The following is a 6,001-nucleotide window of genomic DNA, read 5'->3' as shown; positions in this document are numbered from 1 at the left end:
TCATAATGAAGGTGAATGTCATCGCAGCACAAAGACCAGGGACGATCAATCAAGTCACGTGTTCCTTGATAATGCAGCCTCCGAACGATATATGGCGTCGATTTTTGAAAGGTTCTGCTTTAGTCTTAAAACCCTTTGTGCTTCTTGAACAACTATCCATTTATCTTCATGTAGGTCATTCTTCTTGGAAGGGGTGATCTGTTCGAAACTGGCCATCGGAAAACCAGTTTTCTCTTAATTTTCGTAAAAAAGAAGAAGAAAAAAGGGTACTTCTTATACCCTATCAGCTGCCAGACTTAGTATTATGAACAAACGACGTTCGTAAGTATAACAGTGCTCCCGGGATTTCGACATGGAAGGAGTGTCTCCGTCGAGGATCAGTGACTAATCTTGGAAATTTTTGATGATTCAAAAGAAAGAACGAAAATAAAAAACTTGTGGTCAAACTAGGAAAAATGGAATCTGTTATTTGCGAAATATATATTTTGAGTGGTTAAATCTTTTTTTCTTTTATTTACAGTGTACCTTTATCTTGCAGCTAAGAATTAATATTAATATCACGGTTTCTTCAACAAATGTCATTAAATCAAGGATATGATAGAACACGTTAAAATGTTGGAATTAGAACTGGAATATAAAATTCAGGACAAAGGGCAAATGCTGGGTCCTATGAGGCTATTCAGCCTTGTTCGAATGAGAAATACGGAGAACACGATTATAGCCATGTGTTTTTTATATTCTCTCTCTCTCTCTCCCTCCCTCTCAAGGTCTACATGCCTTTCTTCCCCTTATTTGTCTACAAACTCTTCCCGATACCTATAATGGCTTAGCATTTTAAAACGATCCACATGTTAGAAAAAAGGTATGGCAACGCTTTGTATAATATATCAAAAGGAATGTTTTAGTTTCCATTCCTGGAATGCTGTTGACAAAGAACAGGTTGATGATCATGTCAGGTTTTGAAGACTTTCCTTCAGGGAACATTCACAAAAATAACTTTTCAGGAATTTGCTCTCTCACAGTTCCTCGCTTCTCTTTCTCTCTCTCTCCTATGGTTTTCTTGATTAGCCTATAAACAGCGGACACCCAAAAATTCAAGAATTTCCTTCCAAAAGCGTTTGGGCATTCCAGTTGAAAAGGCGAACGAAGAAAAACAAATAAACAAAAATAGACATCTATATAGTTTTCTTTGTCGGGTAGCAAGCGCCAGAAAACGAGGGAAGAAATCGCCAATGAAATGCTGCAACCCCCACATTCAGTGAGTGAATGCTAAGGTTTGAATAACCATAAAAAATTCAGAGCTATTTCATAAATAAGAATACGACCAAAAAAAAAAAGTCTGGATACCACTTTGAAGGTTACAGAACACCATAGCTCACTAGAAGCAGAAGGTTAATGAATATAGAAGACTACGTAAGTGTGATTTACGACAGGTTTTGAACGCATATTACGTCATAACTGTATTTCTTCGAGTCAAGGGTGGTCAAGAGGTGCAATGAACTACCAGCCGAAGCAGAAAAAATCTTCTAATGACTACCCGTGTCATGTAACAGTTGTTGCAACTGTACATTAATGCAGTAAATACAGGCAAGGACTCTTTCTACTAGAACAGCTTGCATTGACCTCATTTTGAAATACTTAATAAACACTTTTGCGGGTAAACAATATGAATAAGAAAGTACATAACATCCTTAGTGTAAGGACTTTTTATTCCGTCTTAACCGTCAGTTTTGACGGAGTCACTATAGGAGAAGTAATCATGATGATAATGTGGCGCGGAAAGAATAACTGAAGCCAGACTGAGAAAATGAGTGAATGCGACAGCAATAACCGTATCTCTCAACCACAACGTTTACCTGGAAAATTCCGTCTTTTTTGCGAACTGGTGAACAGGAATCCCTAGTTACCAAACTGCTTTTTCGTTACCTCACAACTGACTGCTTGCTTTCGATGTTATTGTAGGAAAATTTAACTAGGTTTCGTGGGGAAAACCAGAAATGACACGCAACAAGGCCGGTGCTTCCCCGATCTCAAGAAAAATAGTGTCTGGATGAAGACGATCATAGATCTGATCCAGTTTTCGCTCTAATGCTACATGACGACTTTATTTTAATTGTGAGTTTGCTTGTGCTATGATTTCCATTGCTTTGTTCATCACAAGATTTTCACCAAAATCTCAGCAAGTAAAACGATGCCATAAAAGAAGTGCTATCTGCACACGGTCCGTAAACGCCGAAGGCTTCTCTAAAAAGTTGTCTGGTCACTTCGGTTCGGGCGGGCAGCCAGTTGATGAGATACGATGCTCCAGCTCTGGTTGTTTCTCTCGGCTGACGCTTCTCTCCTTTCTTTTGTTCTACCCCAACAATGGCGCTTCTCTTTAGCCTTTACATCTGAACTTCATAGAATGATCCTGCGTCATAATAAATTATTTTCGAATATTTACTCCATATAGCTGTTTTTATTACACAGAGTAGCACTTAGTCTCATGTGATCGTTCCTCTATCTCGTTACCTCATCCCGACCGCGGCAAAGCAGTTCCTCCAATCTCAGGTATTCCACCCTGTTACTAAAGGTCGAGGAGAACTACGAAGTCAGCCAATTCTGGGCTACTGTAGTGTGTGTGTGTTTGTTTGTTTGTTTGTTATCTGTTTACCCAATTCGATTCTGGGAATATCTTGCAGTTTATATCACACATACACGTCACACATAAATATCAGAACTAGCCATTCTACACCTCTCGTCCGATGATACGTTGATTTTTATGCAAATCCTAACAGAGTTCTCAGCTAGGGTAAAAAAAAATAACACACACATGCACACGCACACGCACACGCAGTACGACTTCCAAATTCTTCAACATTCTATTGCATATTATTTCCAGGAACAATCCAGACCCCTTAATTTCCATGAGTAGAGAGACTTGGCAGCGCTCCAAATTCTTTGTCGTTATATTACAAATACATGATTTTCAGGAGAAATTCAAACTGCTCGACTTCTATGAGGCTTGAAGAAGAGGTGAGCGTATTCACCAACATCTGTATGTAAATGTAAATACTTTTTTTCACGTTTATGCAGTTTACGGTAAAGAGGGACTTATAAAAAATATTTTTTCTAAATCACACACACACATAAATGTCAGTTTTTGTACTGCATTAGTACATGACTTATCTCTTTATTGATATATCAGGCATATCAATAAAATCAGTTCACACAAGCATATTATGTTTCTATGCAAACTGTTTCTCGGTACCTATTCCCCTTACTCTCTCATGCTAGAAAATGATATATATATCAGCTATAAATGATAATATACAATTATGCGCTTAAAATATGACTGTTTATGTGTGCGTGTTGGCAGTCAGTCTAGTTTTCAGATTCAGTTGGAGGACACTGGATGGATTAAGAGTACCATGGCTTGCAACATTCTAAGAACAAGTATCGAGATTTCCTTTTTAAAGCGATCCTTAGTCACGACGTATGAACATTTTCCCGTCAATAGGGCATACAGATAAAGCATATCTTTACCCAAGTAATGTAATATTGACTCATAAAAAATAAAAGGGAGAGAGAGATAGAATTCGTACACCAACATAGGGTGGAGTAACGGTTTTAGCTCTTATTTAGTTTTCAACAGGTTTCAAGTTATTATTTTGCATATTTCTTCTCGAATTATCCTCCTCCTGGCTTCATCCTTTTTACCTTTATACCTACGCACACACACACACACTGTGTACACACACACACATAAAGACACACACACACACACACACATATATATATATATATATATATATATATATATATATATATGTATACAAACTTAATGCTTTTTCCCTTGTTGGAAGTGGCTTCAGAGATGGTTGTCCCCTTTTCGGTTCTCAGCAAGCTTTCAGGATGCGGTTATGAATCCCAAGCACATATTCACTGCTTAGGTCCCCAGGGAGTACAGACTACAGCCGCCAAGTAAGGTAACAGAACCCACTGAAATAGAGAATAAACACTATGCAAGAAGTAACAGAGGCAAACATAAGAGAAAGCAAGTGAGTTATAAAAAAAAATGCCTTACGTGCTCCTGCTCAGTAAAAAATAAATAAATAAATAAATAAATAAATAAATAAATAAGGAAAACCTGTTTAAACCCAAGATAATCACGACGATTCGGCTGTAAGTCTATGGCGATATTTCCATAACTTGGTCACAGCGAAAAAGAAACTGAAAAATAAAAAAATGCACCGAAGTGTCTTTGGCGCAATCGAGTTTTCCGTATGAGACGTGGCCCATGAAGCTTTCAGCCACGGCCCGGTGCATAGCGTTGGCATGCATCATCATGGCTAACTTTAATCTTAAATAAAATAAAAATTACCGAGGCTGGAGGGCTGTAATTTGGTATGTTTGATAATTGAAAGGTGAATGATCAATATGCCAATTTGCAGCCCTGTAGCTTCGGTAGTTTTTAAGATCTGAGGGCGGACAGAAAAAGTGCGGACAGACAGACGGACAAAACCCTCTCAATAGTATCCTTTTTCAGAAAACTAGAAATTGAGGGATAGAACCTCACAAAAATAGTTAAATAACAAATATTATATTAGAATTAATTACATACCAAGTATTTCCTGTTTGATGATACAATCCTGAAAGATCTGAGTCCAAGGGATTTTCAGAATTTTGAAATACTTTCGAAAACATAGTACACAATCAGTTAATTGAACGACACAGCCTGATATTGATATATAGTAAAAGCGTAGACTGTCATTAATAGGCCACTATTTTTCATTCATCAATTGAATGCACGAGTTAACTGCTGGCTACCAGACCTACGACCAATATTGAAATCATGGCAGAAGAAAATGGAAAACCTTTGAAAAACTTGATATAATATATTTCTTATGTTTTTACCCAGCGAAAGAAGAGATAAAAATGTTTTTATTCTTAAAAGTGAATTTTATATCTAGGATTACTGGTAAACTGTTAATGAAGATATAATCTGGGGCGGTTGGAGGACGCGGGAATCCAACATCCTAAACCTGTTAACAATCATACTCTGAGCGTGTTAGTGTTCAGTGTTATTTATTGTAATTTTAAAAATTCACCAATTTTAGTTTTCTGTAAAAGAAAGCTATTGTGGCGGCTTTGTCTTTCCGTCCACACTTTTTACAGTACGCAATTTTTCTTTCCGACTTCAGAGCTTAAAATCTAATGTGCCTAGAGGGCTGCAAATTGGTACGTTGATCATCCACCCTCCAACTATCAAACATACCAAATTGCAGCCCTCTCACCTCAATCATTTAAAAAAATTATTAAAGGTTAAAGTTAGCCATAATGGTGCGTCTGGCAACTAAATAGGACAGGTCACCACCGGGTAGGGGTTAGTTTCATGGACCGCGGCTCTTAGAGTATAATACTGGGACCACCGAAAGATAGATCTGTTTTCGGTGGCCTTGATTGTACGCTGTACCGGTTGTACAGCAAACTCAATTACGCCGAAGAAACTTCGGCTCCTTTTTTACTTGTTTCTTTCTAAATCTCTCTCAGAAGATTCAGCAATTACAGGACTACAGTCAGAAGGTCGGATCGGTTGGAACAGAGCTGCATTTTTCGCATAAGCATTAAACACCCAGTAACTGCAGTGTTTGCACTGTTATAGAGAGAACGATGACATTAAAAATATTTGCGATCAGAAACTAAAATTTGATCTGACAAGTATTGAAATTATGTAATGCAGAAAAAAAGACCATAATAATGGCAACTGATTAAATGGTAACATGGGCACCAATAAGTGCAGCGAGGAAAATATTAGACAAGAATGACTAAGATCTAATTAAATCTGTAATAACGAATGAAAATATAAAATCCATTAACAATACAACTATGTAAACGGAAAACATAAGTAGATAATTTTTATTTTGTGCATTATTTGCAGCAGATACGAAAATGACAATGGTTTTCAATGCAATGATAGAAAATAAATAAGCTGGACAGGAAACAATTCAGGATTCCGGCA

This window comes from Macrobrachium nipponense, chromosome 11 (genome assembly GCF_015104395.2).
Source record: "Macrobrachium nipponense isolate FS-2020 chromosome 11, ASM1510439v2, whole genome shotgun sequence".
NCBI classification, from domain to species: Eukaryota; Metazoa; Arthropoda; class Malacostraca; order Decapoda; family Palaemonidae; genus Macrobrachium; species Macrobrachium nipponense.
The sequence above is the reverse complement of the archived record's forward strand: the minus strand, read 5'-3'. Positions refer to the sequence as shown.